General features: G+C 43.8%; 1 long non-coding RNA gene across 3 annotated transcripts; it reads left to right on the forward strand.

The window, feature by feature from the left end:
* Positions 1-8,830: 8,830 nt before the first annotated feature.
* LOC111095002 lies at positions 8,831-13,701 on the forward strand. 3 transcript variants are annotated; one of them, XR_005356327.1, is made up of 3 exons: positions 8,831-10,295; positions 10,602-10,740; positions 12,598-13,701. It is a non-coding gene; the product is annotated as an uncharacterized LOC111095002 (long non-coding RNA). The 3 variants fall into 3 exon arrangements; XR_005356326.1 differs by having other exon boundaries at positions 8,831-9,618; positions 10,191-10,295; positions 10,602-13,701; XR_005356325.1 differs by having other exon boundaries at positions 8,831-9,618; positions 10,213-10,295; positions 10,602-13,701.
* Positions 13,702-20,486: the final 6,785 nt, after the last annotated feature.

Consider the following 20,486-nt stretch of genomic DNA (forward strand, 5'->3'; position numbering starts at 1 on the left):
CTAATTTTCCCAGCACCATTTATTGAAGGGACTTTTTTCCAGTGGATAGTCTTTGAAATTATATCTATTAAGAACATTTTCCTGGGGCGCCTGGGCAGCTGTCGGTTAAGCATCGGACTCCTAATTTCAACTCTAGTCATAATCTCAGGGTCGTGAAATGGGGCTCCTGTTGACCTCCAGGCTGGGCAGGGGCTTGCTTGGGATTTTCTCACTGACCCTCCACCCTGCTACCCCTTCCTCTCTTAAAAACAAAACTAACAAAACAAAACCAGTTTCTTTACCAGTGTCATTAGGGAACAACCAACTTGAATTGTATGGGAATGCTGCAGGAGTAGTCTATTTCCAGCTGGTGCTCATGTTACATGTAGCACCATCTATACACCTGGCTCAGTTTATTTTCTCCTGAGAAACTGTGAATACAGAACATCCCAAATGATCATAACTGTAGGCTGAAATTAACGTGGTATTTTGATGGTTTTCTGTCCCACATTTTTGTGTTTCATCCATTTTGAATTTATTTTTGAGTATTTCATAAGTGGCTCAGTTTCTTTCTTTTGCTTCCTGCTGTCCAGTTTTCCCAACACCATTTGTTGAAAAGGCTGTCTTTTTTTAAAATTTTTATTTATTTATTCATAGAGATGCAGAGAGAGAGAGAGAGAGAGGCAGAGACACAGGCAGAGGGAGAAGCAGGCTCCATGCAGGGAGCCTGATGTGGGACTCCATCCAGGGTCTCCAGGATCACGCCCTGGGCTGCATGCGGCGCTAAACCGCTGCGCCCCCGGGGCTGCCCAAAGAGGCTGTCTTTTTACAGTTGGATATTCTTTCCCACTTTGTGAAGCAGCCCAAGTGTTCATCAACTGACGGATGGATGAAGACGTGTTAAGTATGTGTATATCTATATGTCTATATGTATTAGTGGAATATTGCTCAGCCATAAAAAGACTGAAATCTTGCCATTTGCAACAACATGGGTGGAGCTAGAGAGTATAATTCTAAGAGAAATAAGTCAGAGAAAGACAAATACTATATAATTTTACTCACATGTAGAATTTAAGAAACAAAGTAAATGAGCAAAGGGGGAAAAATAGAGAGAGGGAGGCAAACCAAGAAACAGACTCACAACTATCGAGAACAAACTGCTGGTTATCAAAGGAGAAATCAGTGGGGGGATGGGTTATATCGGTGATGGAGATTAAGGAGGGCATTCGCTGTGATACATCACTGGGTGATGTATAGAATTGCTAAATTACTATACTATAAACCTGAAACTAATATTACACTGTATGTTAACTAACTGGAATGGGGAAAAAAACTAAATGGAAAAAAAAATGCATTATATTCTCAATCTGATTTAGCCATAATCTGCCTTCAAGCAATGGAATATGAATTACTGAGATTTATTATCATTTTGGTAATCTTTAATTTACGATATGCCACATTTTGGGATGCAAGAAAAATGTCTTTTATACATGTAGGAAATGTCCTTGGATGTATTATTATATGACTAAAATACTTGTGATAGTTTTTAAATTATTCTTACCTGAACTTCTATTTCTTTTCTATCTTGTGACTTTTTCATGCAAAATTGCAGAGATCCAAATTCTTTTTTGTTTCAGGCTAGGAAAGAAAATGTATCTTAAAAAATTAAAACTATCAATGACAAATCCAGAATTAAACATCCCAAACAGTGTTTAATCCCCGATAAAATAATAACCTCCTTAAGCACCACATGGCCATGTTTTTTGTTAATGGCTTTGCCCACAGGTCTATAATTTTAACTACCTATTATTAACGTTTTCTCTTTCTTTAATATGATTTTATTTGACAACTTTGTATCTGTTTTCCTGAATACTGAGTGAAGACGATGAACCAGGATCCTCCTTGGTTCCCTTAGAGTATTACAGATATTTTTACACCAAAATTAAAATAAGTGCCAATGGATCTTGAAATCAAACTACGTGAAAATTTCTGCCTCTATGCTGACAAGTTTTGCAACATTTGAAAGAAAATGGGAGCAAAATGGAAATTTAAGATGACTAAGAAGACCTTCAAGTCCCCGATGATCTATAGAAATAGCAGAAGCCAGAATCCATGAAAGTCATAGTTTTTTTTTTCCTAATCATAATGAAACTATTTCAGACAATTGCAGCATAAAGTTTTTCAGAAATTTGGAGGAAGAAGTCCCTCTGAGGACTGAAAATAAGTCAATTATACTTTCATACAAAGAGCCAGCGCCAGGGTCATCCCATGAGGACTACACCACAAACAAATGCTCCCTCTTATTTCTTCCCTTGTCAATACTCTAAGGACAATTACAAAGTTATTTTGAGCAAGACTTTTTGTTAGAAGGTATTTTTCTTTATAGTAAGCTAAATGCTTACTAAATGCTTGCTTCTCGGTAACTTTATCAACCTGACTGGCTGAACCTTACCCAAATCTCAAATAAGACTGAATAGCTCTACTTGATCCTCTAAATGACAGTCTTTCAAATTCTAAAAAGACAAATATGCTATTGCCGCATAGTTCGTTCATTTCTGGATACAATGTCCTTATTTTTTATTAAGATCTCCTTTTGGCAGAAATTAAAGTGATTCGATCTTGCCAGTATCTCTCTCAAACAATCCATAGCCAGCCTTTGACATGAGGCTGCCTACAGCCTATCGCTTTGCAATATCACTCCATAAATACTAGTGATTTATACTTTTTCAAAGGCATGTAAGACTGAAAGGTTTGTTTTGTTTTGTTTTGTTTTGTTTTTGCATGTTGCCTCATATTAATCTTGCAGTCAAAAGAAAACTTTTGTTTTACTTTGATCTCTGTTTTGGCCTTAATGTGGATTGATCCTAATCCACATGCTCCCTGTTCTTGTTCTGTGGATTTTCCTACATCTTCTAGCTGCTACACTATTCCTTCCCAGGTTGCAGTATTCTATACTGAGCCTCTTTTTACATTTTCCTAGATTCTTAGTTGTAAAAATCAGTTCAAATACATTTGTAGATCTCTGCTATTAGTGAGCTCTTCATGCTTTTAGACATATAGCAGTTATATCACATAGTCTTTTCATGGACATAGTTTTTGGACAAAAAAGTATTCAAGATTGCTTAGTAAAGTCCCCCTCCAGGTTTATGAAGATCCATTAATTTATTTTAAAAATGTACACTTGTTAAATCACTGTAAATCCAGACGTTTTTCACAGAGACTCAAAAAAATCTCATTGAGAGACGCCTGGGTGGCTGGGATCCCTGGGTGATTCAGCAGTTTAGCGCTGATTTTGCCCCAGGGCATGACCACGGGTCCGGGGATGGAGTCCCACGTCGGGTTCCCTGCATGGAGCCTGCTTCTCCCTCTGCCTGTCGATGCCTCTCTGTGTCTCTCATGAATAAGTGAATAAAATCTTTTTTAAATCTCATTAAAATAAAAACACAGTATATAATAATCTTCTGAATTAATATTACCTTAATCTAAAAGTTTCACTTGACTTTTCCTGATTCTGGAATCACCATATTACTTTGTGAATTCTAAGAAGATATCAGAACAAATGATCAGATATATTCCAAACCTTGTCATACGTATACATAACTACAAAGCTGATAATAAAATAACCCTGTTTTAGTCAGTATATCTATGGATAGGCTCAGTTGTCATCTCAAAAACTGTTCATAGGTGTAAGTTGAATATTATAATTCTACTTAAAAGCAGAGAACCCAGAAAACTAAATGAATTTTTCACAATCTAGCTTCATGGTTAAGTTTTTATAATCTGGCTTCCTTATGTGTATTTCCAGCCTCAGGTCCTACCCCCTCATCTCCTTCAACTTATACTCACCTTCAATATGATTGAACAGACCTTGGAGTTTCAGGAATCCTTACTGTCACTCATCCTTTTTTAATTCTTTTACCTGTATATCTGTTTTATCTCTTTATTTTCACTCCTCTACTGAAATTATTTGTTAACTTCATCATGAATACTTTGAAACTCTTCCCTTCATGTGTTCATTTACCACCATTATGGAAAAAGCCATCTTTAATATGAACATTGTATATATAATTGCCTATTTGCATGTCTAAAGGACGTCAAACAAACTCATGCCAACCCTTCCTTCAACCCTAACATAATAGCATACGAATGGTCATTAAAGACAAAAGGTAACACAAAGATTAATTACTAACCCCCAAAGTAATGAGTTTTTTTATCAATGTAAGCCATAGTATTGACATGATGGCATGATGGATGAGAGAAATCATGAAAAAAAATTAGATTGCATAGACTGAAACCAACAAATCACATCGACGGAAACATTAGGGATGAGTCAAACACCTACTTGTACAAAAGATGAAAATATGTGACTCTCACATGCCTACAATCCCAATTGTTAAACACAGAGGTCTAGCCGCCTGCTTCTTACCCAACAAAAACTTATGTGCAGGCTCCTGTGCGCGCACACACACATCTGCTATCTGCATTTCCTTTTTTCCCCCAGTGTTTATTTTGTTCACTTATTTTGCTTTGCTTTTGCATAGATTCATATATTGGTTCTCTTTTTTCTGTGTTCTATTTTTAATTTTTTGTATAGTCAACATTTTATTTAAATTCTAGTTAGTTAACATGGAGTGTAATATTATTTTCAGTTGTAGAATTTAGTGATTTCTGTTACATACAACACCCAGTGCTCATAACAATTGCCCTGCTTAATTTAATGCTCATCACCCATTAGCCCATCATCCCACCAACCTCCCCTCCAGCAATTCTCAGTTTGTGCTCTATAGTTAAGTCTGTTTTATGATTTTCCTTTCTCTTTTCTGTCCCTCATGTTCATTTGTTTTTGTTTCTTAAATTCCACATGAGCGAAATTATATGTCTTCTTTGGAAAAATGTCTATTCATATCTTCTGCCCATTTTTATCGGGAATATTTATTTTCTGGGTCTTCAGTTTGATAAATTATTTACAGACTTTGGATACTAACCCCTTATCAGAGATGTCATTTGCAAATATATTTTCTCATTCCCTAGGTTGCCTTCTAGTTTCGTTGATTGTTTCCTTCACTGTGCAGAAGCTGTTTATTTTGATGAAGTCCCGATGGTTCATTCTTGCTTTTGCTCCCCTTGCCTCTGGAAACATGGCCAGTAAGAAGTTGCTGCAACTGAGGTCAAAGAGATGGCTGCCTGTATTCTCCTCTAGGATTTTGCTGGATTCCTGTCCTACACTAAGTCTTTCATCCATTTTGGATTTATTTTTGTGTATGATGTAAGAAAGTGATTTCATATGTCAGCATGTCGCTTTCTGGTTTTCCAAATACAATTTGTTGAAGAACTGTCTTTTTTCCATTAGATATTCTTTCTTACCTTGTCTAAGATTAGTAGACCACAAAGTTATGCGTCTATGTCTGGATTTTCTATTCTGCTCCATTGATGTATTTGTTGCATACTAACCCTAACCCATATTCATCACTACAGCTTTGTAATAAAACTTGAAATCTGGAAATGTGATGCCTTCAACTTTTATTTTCTTCAACATTACTTTGGCTATTCGAGGTCTTTTCTTGTTCCATACAAATTCTAGTATTGTTTTTCTAGCTCTGTGAAAAATACTGGTGGTATTTTGACAGGGATTGCATTAAATGTGTAGATTGCTCTGGTAATATAGACATTTTAACAATATTTGTTCTTCCAATCCATAAGGATGGAATGCATTTCCATTTCTTTGTGTCATCTTTTGTTTCTTTCACAAGAGTTTTATAGTTTTCACATTACAGATCTTTTACTTCTTTGGTTAAGTTTATTCCTAGTGTCTCTTGGTTTTTGGTGCAATTATAAATGTGATCAATTCCTTGATTTCTGTTTCCACTGCTTGTTACTGGTATATAGAAATTCAACAGATTTCTGTACACTGATTTGTATCCTGTGACGTTGCTGAGTTCATGTATCAGTCCTGGCAATTTTTTGGTAAAATCCTTTGGGTTTTCTTTTTTTTTTTTTTTTTTTTTTTTTTTTCCTTTGGGTTTTCTACTTAGAATATCATATTGTCTGTAAATAGTGAAGGTTTTACTTCTTCCATGCCAATTTAGATGCCTTTTATTTCTTTTTGTTGTCTGATTGCTGAGGTAGCCTTTTATTTCTGAAGCCTGAAGATGCCTTTTATTTCTTTTTTTTCTTCTTTATTTTTTTGTTATCTGATTGCTGAGGTTGTCTGATTGCTGGCACCTTCTTCCATGCCAATTTAGATGCCTTTTATTTCTTTTTGTTGTCTGTTTGCTGAGGTAGTGCCTCAGCAATATCTGTGCTATGATAAATAACAATGATGAGAGTGGGCATCCCTGTCTTGTTCCTAACTGTAGAAGCAAAGCTCTCAGTTTTTCTCCATTGAAGATGATATTAGCTGTGGGCCTTTCACATATGGCCTTTAGGATGTTGATAGAGGATGTCCCTCTATCCCTACTTTGTTGAGAGCTTTTATTAATATCATGCTGTATTTGTCGAATGTTTTTCTGAATCTATTGAGAGGATCATATGGTTCTTATCCTTTCTTTCATCAATATGATATATTACACTGATTAATTTGCAAATATTGAACCACTTTTGCAACCCATTGCACTTGATTGTGGTGTATGATTCTTTCAATGTACTGTTGGATTTGATTTGCTAGTATTTTGGTGAGAATTATTGCATTCATGTTCATCAGGGAAATTGGCCAGTAATTCTCCTTTTTAGTGAAGTCTTTGTCTTATTTTGGAATCACAGTAATGCTTGCCTCCTAGAATGAGTTTGGACGTTTTCCTTCCATTCCTATTTTATGGAACAGTTTAAGAAGAATAAGTATTAGGGTTTCTTTAAATGTTTGGGAGAATTTCCCTTTGAAGCCATCTGTCCCTGGACTTTTTTTTGTTGGCAGAGTTTTGATCACTGATTCAATTTCTTTGCTGGTTTCTTCGCTGGTATGGGTCTGTTCAAGTTTCATATTTCTTTCTCTTTCAGTTTTGGACATTTGTATGTTTCTAGGAATTTATCCATTCCTTCCAGATTGTCCAGCTTGTTGGCATATAATTTTTCATAATATTCTCTCATAATTATTTGCATGTCTGAGCTATTTGTTGTGATGTTATTTATTTGAGTCTTTTTTTATTCTTGATAACTCTGGCTAGGGGTTTATCAATTTTATTTATTTTTTCAACGAACCAGCTCCTGTTTTCATTGACCTGTTGTACTTGGGATTCTTTTTGTTTCTATATCATTTGCTTCTTTCTTTTTAAAAAGATATTTTATACATTTATTTGTGAGAAAGAGGGCATGAGCAGGGAGGTAGGGGCAGAGGCATCTGGAGAAGCAGGTTTCCTGCTAAGTAGGGAGCCTAATGGAAGGCTTGATCCCAGGATCCTGAGACCAGGATCAGAGCCAAAAAGCAGACACTTAATTGACTGAGCCATCACTCAAAGAATTCCTTTTTATATATTTTAGGTCTGGTTTAGTGGTCATGAACTCCTTTAGTCTTTGTCTGTTTGGGGAAATCTTTATGTCTCCCTCTATTCTGAATGACAGTCTTACGGGATAGAGTACTCTTGGCTCCATATTTTTCCCATGCAGCACATTGATATTTCATGCTACATTCTTCTGGCCTGCCAAGTTTCTGAGAAATCTGCTCCTAATCTTCTTTGTCTTCCCTTGTCCCTTAGGGACTTCTTTTCCCTTGTTCTTTCAGGATTCTTTCCTTATCTCTGTATTTTGCAAATTTTACTATGATAATTCTTGGTGTTGGCCTGCTTTTGTTGGAATTGGATGTAGTTATTTCCACAGATTAGGGAGTTTTTCAGCTATAGTTTTCTCCAGTAAGCCTTCTGCCCCCTTTTACCTCTCTTCTATTACACTCTATGATACCAATGCTTTGTTTTATGGAGTCACTGAGTTCCCTAAGTCTACTTTTGTGATCCTAGATTTTTCTTTCCCCCTTTCGTGCAGCTTCATTATTTTCCATAATTTAATCTTCTATTTCACTTATTCATTCTTCTGATTCTCCATCCTTGTTATCATTACATACAGTTGGTGTTGAATGTCAGTTATTGCATTTTTCATTTCAATCAAATTTGGTTTTAGCTCTTTTATCTCTATGGTAAGGGATTCCCAGGTGTCTTCTAAGCTTTTCTTGTGCCCAGGTAGTATGCTTATGATTGTAGCTTTAAATTCTGGATGAGGCCTATTCTTGTATCTGTTTTAAACTCTGTGACCTTTTCTTGTTCTTTCTTCTGGGATGTATTCCTCCATATTGGCATTTTGTCTAGGTCTCTGTCTTCTTTTCTGTGTTAGGAAAACCTGCTATGTTTCCTACTCCTGAGAGTAATAGCTTTCTGAAGATGAGGTCATCATATGATGTCCGGGCCTGGTGCTTCAGGAAATGTTTCTGGTGTATGCTACATGCACATTGCTACTGTGTTTTGGCTGCTCTATTCCTCAGATCAGTCTTCTGCAGAGTGTGTCCTTGCCTGTAGTGAGGAGTGCTTGCACTTTGACAGGAGTGCGGTGAATTTTAACTAGATATGCTCTAGCCTGCTTGTTTGAGAGACCTCGTGCTATTTCCACTAGAACTGAAGCTTTATAGAACTCTATGGTCAGTAGACATGGTGTGTATTGGAGTTTGTGCCAGGTCTTCTGGACTAGGGGGCCACTGAACTGGTTCTCAGGCAGACTTGTGTGATAAAAGCAACACCAGCAAAGCACCAGGAGGGGGGTTTGGTGTGAGCAGTTTAGGCTGCCGCTATTGATATTGTCTTGCTTAGTAAATTTTATGCTAAGGGGGAGTGGAGCTTGCCAGCTCCTCTGTCCACCCAGGGAGGCAGTGCCACCTCCCCTCAATGCACTCCAAAAGAGGGAAAGGTCATTCCTGGTATGTCCCAGATGATCCTCAGATCATGCCTTTGCCTCCGTGCTATCTGCCCACGTTCTCTACAGCACTGCAGTGCCCTCAGGGCTCTATACTAACCACACTATGGATCTCTAAACTCCAGTCTTTGAGTTCTACTGGTAACAACACTCAAAAGATTTGAGAGAGCGTGCAGTGGAAGGGCAGAGGGAAAGGGAGACTCTGAAGCACACTCCCCACTCAGCCGGAGCCCGAGCCCTTCGTGAGGCTCCCCACCACAACCTCGAGATCCTGACCTGATCCAAAATCAAGAGTTGATGTTTAACTGACTGAACCACCAGGAGCCCCTCAAATGTTCTTAAGCAAAATCCATTCTGTGAACCCTTGGCGGTGGGAGGACAGCAGGGACACCCAGTCTACCTAGAAGGTTGGGAGTCCTGGAGGGCCTGAGGGTGGGAACAAAGGATGTGGGAGGGTGCCTGCATCCCCTTCCCACCCGGCGTGGTGACAGGACCTTCCCTCACACCCTTGGCCTTCAGGGTGCAGGCCTACTTGCTGACTGGACCACCGACCTACAGTGATGACACGGGACCCCATTGTGGGTGGAACTGTGGCGTCCCAGGCTTCCACCGCTGCTGGTCGCTACTCTGCGTCCACAGGCAGTTGGAGGCACTCGTGCTCCAGATCTGGCTCACAGCGCCCGAACTATCCCACTCTCCCCAGTACCCCAGTGTATAAAGTGTAGGCGCTCACACAGTGACAGGTTACAGGTGAGTGAGAGCTGCTCCTTGCTCCCCTCATGCCACTGTGGGGCCTGTGGGTCAGGGTGAGGGCGCTGGCCTCCTGGATAGGGTGAGAACACACTGACACCCATGTGACGCCCATGAGGCAGCTCCTGCAGCCCTCCCACAACTCCACGGGGTGCGGACTGCCTCCCTGCTGCCCCAAGCCAGGGAAGGAGGCTGTGGTCAGGGCTTGGGCAGCTCATCCGGGATCCCTGCTCCCCTGTAATCCCTGTTCTGTGCAGGGGAGACCCAAGCCATGAATTTTCCATCCCATCTAGGTGCAGGGACCCTGACATGTGATGACCAATCCCACCACCCTGTGGTCCACAGTGGACAAACAGGGCTTCTGGGTCCTCTTGGCCCATGATCAGGCTTGCTCTTAATGAACTGGAACATGGAGGCCCTCGTGCTCACCCAAAACCCCCTTCAGGCTATTCACAAATCATTGAATTCAGGGTGGGTAGTTTGGTTACACTTTTGCTGGCATAAGTTTTTAATTTTGATAATGTCCAGTTCATTGCTTTTTTCCTTTGGTCATTGTGCTTGTGGAATCTAAGAGAAACCTTCGGTCTGCCCCAGGCCCACAGGAACACTCACTGGCAGCCCCATCCACCACCATCTCGGCGCCAATCCTGGGCCTGAAGACGTCACCCAAGCATCAGGTCAGCAGTTGCCCGCAGCCTACTGGGCCCCCTTGTGCTCCTGATAAGGGGGTGGGAGAGCTCTGTCCTCTCAGCATGACGGCATGTCCTGGGACAGTGGCTGGGAAGGTGGACTGTAGGTGGGCCAGCTACAGACAGTGAGTGCCAGTGTGTGATCCTCCAGCCCAGTAGGTCCCCCTTGGAACTATGGGGTTGTCTCCACCCTCCGGTCAGACAGATGGGGACCTACCAACAGGGAGCACACAGACACATGTGTCCTCTGAAGGTTTTCATGTGGTGTCATCCTTGGATGTGTTTGCTTTACAGCACCAGGCAAGAGGACCTGGAGACCCTGCTGGCCTTGGAAAGGGTGATATCATAGCTGAATACCATCAGCTGAGGCCCAAACAAGTACCATAGACACTACAGCACACACTAGATGTGGGGACCACACCTGCAAAAGCAGGTGAGGCCCAGGGGGGGATCAGAGCCAAGTATGAGCCAGGTCAGCCCAGATAAGGACCATAGTCACCAGGAATATGTGAGACCCTGGGGACGGACCTGGGCATCAATAGCAAGCAAGGGTCCATCCTGGATCCTAGACATTGATTGCCGATGAACCCAGGTGGAGATCATAATCACCAGGTCCAGATGAGGCCCAAGTGGTGAGCATACCCAGGTATGTGGGAATGGGTATGGCCCAAGTGGTATCATAAGCAGCAAGACCAATTATGTACCAGGTGAGGCTCATACTACAGTCCAGCCAATGAGACCCAAGTGGGTGTTGTTGCCATTATAAGCAGGTATGGCCAGGTAGGGATGCTAGTCCTCAGGAGCACCAGATGTCCGGTTGGTGCGTTAGCCAGCAAGTAGAGGTTGAGACTCAATCAGGGATCTGAGTCTAAGCTGAGCAGGCAGGGCCCAGGCAGAGATGAAACCCAGAGGAGCAGAGCATGAGGAAAAGGCTGGAGGCATTAGAGCCATGTCAGGCCCAGGAGGGGATCAGAGCCAAGGATGAGCCAGGTCATCCCAGACAATGACCATAGTCACCAGGAACAAGTGAGACCCTGGGGACATTCCCGGGCATCAGGAGAAGTAAGGACCCATCCTGGATCCTAGTGAACAGTAGCCAATGAGCCCAGGTGGGGACCAGAGTCACCAGGTCAGGACAGGCCCAGGTGGGGATCATCGCTGATAGAAGCAGGTATGGCTGTCAGGCTGCTCCCATTAGGCAGACAGGCCCATCCTCTCATGCCCAGCCAATCTCAGAGGGTCCTGAGCTCCCTTAGGATTAAGGGGAGAGGAGCGATTCTTCTCCCTCCTTTCCCCATGTCCCTGGCACTGATGGGTCCCCACCACAGGGCCCCTCTGTTTCAGGCACACCAATTAGGGTCTCCCTGGGACCCCTGGGATGATGCTGACCTGTCACTGTGGAAGGTCACAGACCGTCACAGCTTTCTGCAGTGAGTTCCCCGGACACCCATTCATCCATTTCAGGAGGGGGTTTGCATTTGCAGGAACATCTCTCTGGGGGCTGGCCCATCCCCCCAGGTCAGGACCTCATCCCCTGGAGTCCTCTGAGGGCCATGTCTGCATGAGGCTGGATCTGAGAGCCCAGGAGGCAAACCGGGAAGTGGGTAGGAGCGGAGCTGGGCCTGGGGTCGGGCCCCTGGGCACTCAGAGGAGGGGCCTCCACAACTGCTTCGGGGAGGGCCAGGTTTCTGCCTCCTGCATTGGGGTGGGAAGTGTCCTGTCTTTCAGCAAGGACTCCAGAGTTGAGGGGCTCTGGGACCATGGTGTGCTTTCTGTAGGAGGACGGTCTGGTCTGGGGCAAGTACAGAGGGGTACTCCTCACTCACACCCTCAGCCCAGGGCGTCTACTCACCATGTGCTTCTTCAATTTGGGGTGAGCTCTATCTAGAATGTGCTCGTGATGGGCCTGGAATCTCATCAGTTTGGGGAACCCTGGAATGAAGAAGCCTGAGAAGGCCCAGGTCCCCAAAGATCAGGGTTTCCTCATTCACCAAGCAGAAGTGTCACCAAGAGAAGTTTCCCTTCTCTTACTGGTGAGACGCTGCCCAGAGTGGATGAGCTGGCCTCCCCAGGCCCAGCCACACAACCTGAGCAGTCTGGACACCCTCCCTGCAGGGCCATCCTCAAGGCTGAGGAGCTGCTGCAGGAGGGATGCTCCCCAGAGCCCACGGTTGCACACCTCTGTCCGGGAACACTGGGGGCTCTGCTACTGGCCCAGCTGTCCCCAGCCCAGGACCCCTCACTGCCCCGGCTGCCCCACAGTGATGGAACTCTCTTCTCATGATCCCAGGGAACCAGGAGAGTGCAGTCAGATGGTACCTGAATATGGATTCGAAGCCGGAACACTGGGTCCCCTTCTCTTTGGCACCTGCCTGGTCCACACAAGAGGCCACACAGCATACCACACACTAGAATCCTCCTGGGATTCCAGTCATGGAGTACACCAAACTCACTAAGATGACACTATCGGGAGCAAGACACCCATCCTGCACTGTGGCAACAGCAGCTCAAGCCCCTCATTGGGCAGTGATAGGCAGGACCAGGCCAGAGCCAGGGCAGCTCTGAACCTGCAAACCTAAGGCTGCGCAGAGTCCTGGGACCATCAGACCTCCAACTCCACAGGGAACCTCGATGCTTGTGGGCCTCTGGTGCAGTGCGTGATGGTGGGGGTGGGGGCCCTGAGGCTCTGGCCAGCCGAGACCATGCCCTGCCTCGTCTTACTGTCCTTCCTGTAGGGCGCCCACACACATACCTGGCAAAATCTCTGACCCATTACAACCTGGGCTGGCCTCTCCCCAGGCTCTAGGGAGGCAGTGTCAACAGGAATTCCACCAGGGTCAGGATGAAGACTGATGGGACTGAGCCTCCCCTGGCTCTGACCAGTTCTGGATTCTGCCCCAAGGCTCACTGCCCCACTCAGAGCAGGATGTGGCCCCCGGGGACGTGGGTGTGCCCCACAAATCTAGGTCACTGACCTAGGACAGCACTGGGAAAATAGGACACACCAGGGCAGGGGCAGCAGGAGCAAGCTGCTGGGCCACACACTCACCCACACTAGCAGACAAGATCCTCCACATCCAGGGTCTCTAGCAGTCAATCACCTGGACCAGTGGGCCAGAGGCCAGGGTCCAGCTGACCTGCTGAGACCCAGCATAGGAACACTTAAGCTGCAGGTCCAGGTCAGGTCTGCTGTCCTCAGAACTGCCTCTCAGGCCCCAACCTCAGGACATCTGCCCCCATTCAGACTCCTCACAATCTCCAAACTGGGGACTCTAGCACCAGCACTTCCATGTGACTTTAGCTTTCCCCTAAAGGACAGGAAGGTCTCCTTCCCCAGGGGAAGGTGCCCACCCTCAGCTCTAAGCACCTGGTTGCTGTTGAAAGTTCAATAAAATGTTGCATTAAAAGGCATGGCCATCCAATTTCTCCATCTTCCAGAGCTCTGTGCAAGAATTGGGGACAGACCCCAAAAAGGAGAAGAGGGGCACTGCCGAGGCCCTCGACCAGCCCCTGCACAGGTGCCACCAGGGACACAAAGCTGACCTGCCCCCGTGCCTTACAAGGTCGGCCAATGCCAGGGGCAGGACAAACTCAGACTTACGGCTACTCAGCCAATGCCCCGAGGGCCAGGTCGGGGCTGGGAGAGTGACAGCCAGGGCCCAGTGGCCTCAGTTCACAAGAGTCTGTGCAAAGCGCCCTGGGAGGTCTGCACACCTTCTGCCCAGGGGGCCAGGACTGGCCATGCTCTGGGTGCACTTCTGAAACTCCTCATGCCCTGCCTGTGCTCCTGCGGAACAGAGAGCCAGAGGGGTGATTAGCGTGGCCCTGCAAGGGACATCAGGACACCAGGCATTTGCAGGTCACGATCCTGGGCTTCTTACAGGGCAGTCTCAGCTGGCACACCTTGTGCTGCTGCATCTTCCCCACCAGCGTGTGGAAGGATCCTCGGCACCCTAGCAGATAGGGGCTGTGGGAGAGTGGGGCTCAGCCCGGGGGCCTGGCAGCAAGGGGACCGAAGGAACCCTGCCCCTCTGCACCCTGACTCCCACACACAGTCAGTGCCAGGGCTCCCTCCATCGGGCAGATTCTTCCTCAGGAGCTTCCCGACAGGGGGTTCTCGACGTGTGGCTCCAGCTTGAGAGGCATCGAGGAAGGAGAGGCATTCATCTGGGACCCACTGTCAGACATGTGAATGTGGCCCAGGTGGACCTTCAAACTCAGCTGACTCTCCAGCAGAGTCACTGCACGAACAAGCCCAGGGATGACCAGGAGAACCCAACTAGCCACCCAATGCCAGCACCTGCAGTGATAAATATTGTGGTTTCAAGCCAGTTAGGTGTTAGGATGACACAGCCCAAGGATCACACCTGCACAGAGAGAGAGACAAACACACCCCAAAACGAACAAATTCGGAGTCCCCCTCGATGTTGTCAAACAGCAGCAGAATGGTTACATACATGATGCTCAGATCACTCGGGAGAACAGATTGAAGATCCTACAAATCGCGACTGCACAGAGGTGTTGTGGGTATGGAGATGTGCCTGCTGGGTTCTGACAATGAGCATGGAGTGGTAGGAAACATCTTACAGAGGGTGGGCTCCCTCTTAGCAAAGGACACCAAATCCCTTTGAAGACGACACATAGTGACATCTGTCCTTCTCTGTATTTGTGGTTCTACCCCTATTTTGTTCTTCATAATTCTACTTCAGCCTCCACCCTTCATCCGAGCCAATGACCATACAGGCTTTTTTAGGACATTGGGTCCTTCAAGGAGGCAGAGCTTTGCCTACCGGTTTCAGGAATAATTATTGCCCAGGTTTATGCTGATCCACCTACCTCTTGCCTTCACAGCTCTTCTCTCCTTGAGAATGAGAGGAAACACAGGTCTTACAATGAAAGAAGCCCACTCCCACTCGGGCAGGACCCCCAGTAATGAAATCGTCATCTGGGCAAAGTAGTGAAAGCGGGAGCAAATAAGAATAGGTTGTAGGTTAGACATAGTTTGGTTCGAGTATTTTCCTGAAGCAAGTACTTACCTTCGATGTCAATTTTTAAATCCTCATCCATTGATTAGTTTTTAAATATTTTATTTTTATGTAATCTCTATGCCCAACATGGAGTTCAAACTCACAATCCTGACATCTAGATCCACCGAAAAAGGCAGTCAGGCACCTCAGTGCCATGTTTTATATCTCTTTGCTTGCTTGCCTATCTCTGCATCCTCTGAAACATTGTGTCCATGATTGGGAGCTTTAGCTACCTCCAAATACCAGAACGTTCTGCTATATCCCAATCCTAGAATGATGTTTGTTATTGAATATAATTTTAAATCAATCGTCAGTAAAATGACTACTGGTAAAGGAAATGGTCAGCTTTTAACGTGTTGGGCCCGGCTTCCTGGGCTCTCAGGGAAACTATGCTTTCTTTAACATTTATCAAGTTCCAAATTACTCCATCAAACCTCAGATTTTGGGCTCAATTTCTGCCCTGACTCAGCTATATGTCTGCTTCAATTAATAGGTATCATTCCATCAAAGGGAGCCTGGCCGGCTCAGTGTGGTTGGTAAGAACAAGTGACTCTTGATCTTGGGGTAGTGACTTCAAGCCCCATGTTAGGTGTAGAGATAACAGAAAAAGAAAATATTTTAAAAATCAATCAGTCAGTTGTTCTCTGGAGACACAGCTCAGATCCCACAGGGTCAGGGAGCCAGCTTACAGGTCTATGCACAGGATCATAATCAACAGAGCACAAATTCAGAACATTCATAGTCGGCTAGCGTGGGGGACACACCAGCCTTAACGGTGCTCAGGTGGCGAAGTGAGGGGCAGCCCCAGGAGCCATAGGGTTTGCGTAGGGTCTTCTGGTTCACAAGGACGGTGGCGCCAACTGTTCCCAGGCACAGGAGCGGGGAACCACGTGAGAGCAGTGGGTGTAGAGGCCAGCATTCTGCCCTGTGTGACCTGATCTGCAACCCCTGTGCAGTCATGGGACCGCTATACTGGAACAGAAGTGGGAGGTGACCCTCTGGGGCAGGAAGTGCATAGGTCTCCACCAGGGAAGGCCCTAGATTTTGAAGTTTTGAAACTTAGTCACTTCTCTTAGATTAAAAAAAAACAAACAAAAAACAAAACTTAGACACAGGCAGGGTGAACGCAGGGTTCTGACCTCCAGGGCCAGAGAATCCAGGGCCCCCACACTCATCCCGCCCATCAGCACTGAAAGTCCTCAGGGAGCATCACAGCGCCGCCTGCTGGAGGCCAGAGGCGCTTACACTGAGCCCAGCCTCTGAGCCCTGCAGGTGCATCTCCACTAAGGCAAGTGCACACCTGGCAATCAGGGGATCGGCCGCTCCCCCATTGGCCTGCACAGACCACCGGCTTCCACCAAGAGAGCTGATCATAGAGGCCTGCAAGGCTTCAGCTCTACGGGGAAAGTAGGATCTACCTTCCTTTATACTTTGTTCTTTATTATTTTTCATTTATTTTTTTCAATTATTTTTTATTAATTGCTCACTTTTAATTATTATGTATATACTGATATATTTCTTATTTTTGATTACATTCATTGTAGTTTAATTTTCGTTCTTATTTTGGGATCTACATTCTACTAATAATTAAAAAGTAACAAGCAGGCCAGAACACACCCAGAATCTAGTTTTTTAGGGGGTTTTGTTGTTATTGTTGTTTTCCCTGTGTTTTCTATTTCTTTCTTCTTCTTTTTTCGAAAAATAATGAGGTGGAGAAATTCACCTCTGAAAAGAATATGAGGTAGTCCTCACATCCAGGAATTTAATCAATGCAGATATAAGTAAGATGTCTGACTGGAATTAAAAACAGTGAGTATAAGGTTAGTAGCTGGCTTGTAAAAAGGTACAGTAGACACTACACAATCCCTTAAGGTAGAGACAAAAGAACTAAAATCGAGTCAGGCCAGCAATGAAAATGGTGTAACTGAGTTGCAGTCCCAAGCAGAAGCCAAAAAACAGGAAACGTAATGAACCACAGAGGCAGACTTAGGGAACTCAGTCACTTATTAAAACAATAACATTCATACCGGGGGAACCCCAGGTGGCTCATCGGTTTGGCACCTGCGAGCGGCCCAGGGCGTGATCCTGGATTCCGAGGAACTAGTGCTGCATCATGTTCTCTGCATGGTGCCTACTTGTCCATCTGCCTGTGTCCTTGCCTCTCTCTGTGTGTGCCTGTCATGAATAAATAATAAAATAAAATCTTAAAAATATAACATTCATATCACAGTAGACTCAGAAGATGAAGAGAGAGAAAAGGGGGCACAAGTTTTATTTTAACAAATTATATAAACTTCTCTAATGTGAGGAAGGACACAGACAACGAAACCAAGAACACAGAGAACTCTCACTAAATTAAAAAAAAAAAAAAAAAAAAGCCGACATCACCAAGGCACATCAGAGTCAAAATCACAGAATACATAGACAAGGAAAGAATCCTGAAAGCGGCGGTGCAGCGAGAGTCCTCAACCTACAAGAAGACGAATCCAGTTCACAGCAGATCTGTCCACACAAACGTGGCAGGCCAGAAAGTTCTGGAAGGAAATATTCAATGTACTGAATGGGAGAAGTATGCAGCCACACATTCCTTATACAACAAGGCTGTCATTCAGGATAGAAGGAGATATTAAGAATTTCCCAGAGAGGGGACAAATAAAGGAGTTCATGACCACTAAACCAGTCCGGCAAGAAATTTTTAAGGGGGACTCTTTTGGGGGGGAAGGCCAAAAGCAACAAAGACTAGAAAGGACCAGAGAACATCACCAGAAACACCAACACTACTGGTAACACCAAGGCACTCAATTCATATGTTTCAATAATCACTCAGAATGTACATGGACTAAAGGCCCCAATTAAAAGATATAAGGTATCAGAGTGGATTAAAACACAAGATCTGGGATGTCTGGGTGGTTCAGAGATTGAGTGTCTGCCTTCAGATCAGGGCATGATGTCAAGGTCATGATTTAAGTCCCACATCGGGCTCTTTGTGTGCAGCCTGCTTCTCCCTCTGCCTATATCTCTGCCTCTCTATGTCTCTGTCTCTGTCTCTCTCTCTTGCTCTCTCTCTTTCTCTCTCTCGGTCTCTGGCTCTGCTCCTCTCTCTCATGAATAAATAAATAAAATCTTTAAAAAAAAAAAAACAATCCATCGATATGGTGCCTACATACCTTAACGTTAGTCCTACAAAATGGAGGTCCAGGACAGGATGGTTTCCCAGAGCATCTACTGGACATTTAAAGAAGAATTAATACCTATTCTTCTCAAACATTTCCAAAACATAGAAATTGAAGGAATACTTCCAAACTTGTTCTATGAGGCTGGCATTACCTTGGTCCAAAACCAGAAAAAAAAAAAAAAAACACTAAAAAGGAGAATTACAGACCAATACTCCTAATGAAACATGGATGTGAAAATTCTCAGTAAAATACTAGCAAATCAAATTCAGCAGTATATTAAAAGAATTATTCATCACAATCTGGTGGGATTTATTCCTGGGTTGCAAGGCTGGTTCAGTTTTCACAAATCAATAAACATGATACACCATATTAATAAAAGAAGGGATAAGAACCTTATGATCTGTCAATAGATGCAGAAAAAAAACATTTGACAAAATACAGCATTTTTTCTTGAAAAAAAAAAACTCTCAGCAAGGTAAGGATAGCAGGGACATACCTCAGCATCATAAAGGCCATATACCAAATATCCACAACAATATCATGCTCAGGGGGCAAAAACATTATCCTCTATGTAGAAATGCCAAAAGACATCACCAAAAAAATTGCGAGAAGTAAAAAAACTGAGAGAAATGAAACATGAATTTGGAATACGTGCAGGATATGAAATTAATGTGCAGAAATGTATTGCATTTCTATGCAACAATTATGAGTCATCAGAAAGAGAAATTGAGGATTCAATCCCATTCACAATAGCACCAAAACGCATAAGATACATAAGATTCAGGCTAACCAAAGAGGTGAATGCCCTGTGCTGTAAAAACTATAAAATATTGATGAAAGAAATTGAAAAATACAGACACAAAATACAAAAACATTACATGTTCAAGGACTGGAAGAACAAATATTGCAAATAAGGTTATACTACTCAAAGCAATCTGCACATTCAATGCAATCACTACCAACAGAGCAACAGCATTTTTCACGGAGCTGGAACAAATAACCCTAAAATTTTTATGGAACCACAAAAGATTGAAAATAGCCAAAGATATGTAGAAAGAGAAAATAAAGGCTGGGGCACCACAAATTCAGACTTCAAGTTATATTACAGTTTTCTAGTGATCCAAAGTGTATAGTGCGGGCACAAGAAGAAGACACCTAGATCAATAGAAGAGAATGGAAAACCGAAACAAGATACAAACCTGTAACTCTAGGCTGAATTAATACTTTATAAAGCAGGAAAGAATATCCAATGATTAAATGACAGTCTCTTCAGCAAATGATGTTGGGAAAACTAGACAGCCACACGCAGGAGAATGGGATTGGAACACTTTCCCACACCATGGATAAAAAAATAAATTCAAAAGGGATTGAAGACCTAAATGTGAGACCTGAAACCATTAAAAGAAGAAAAGATAGGCAGTGACATCTTTGACTTGGCCATAGGGTCTTCTTTCTAGATATGCCCCTGAGACAAGGGAAACAAAGCAAAAATAAACTGCTGGGACTTCATCCAGATAAAAAGCTCTGCACAGTGAAGGAAACAACCAAAACTAAGAGGCAACTTACAAAATGAGAAAAGATATTTCTAAAGACAGATCCAATAAAGATTTAGGCTCCCAGTGCTTCCCCATTAAGAATGATATTTGCTGTGGGCTTTTCGTAGATGGCTTTTAAGATGCTAAGGAATGTTCCCTCTGTCCCTACACTCTGAAGACTTTTGTTCAGGAATGGATGCTGTATTTTGTTAAATGCTTTCTCTGCATCTAATGAGAGGACCATATGGTTCTTGGTTTTTCTCTTGCTGATATGATGAATCACATTGATTGTTTTACGAGTGTTGAACCAGCCTTGTGTCCCGGGAATAAATCCTACTTGTACATGGTGAATAATTTTCTTAATGTACTATTGGATCCTAATGGGTAGTATCTTGTTGAGAATTTTTGCATCCTTGTTCATCAGGGATATTAGTCTATAAT

Source organism: Canis lupus, chromosome 3, assembly GCF_011100685.1.
Source record: "Canis lupus familiaris isolate Mischka breed German Shepherd chromosome 3, alternate assembly UU_Cfam_GSD_1.0, whole genome shotgun sequence".
Lineage (NCBI taxonomy): Eukaryota > Metazoa > Chordata > Mammalia > Carnivora > Canidae > Canis > Canis lupus.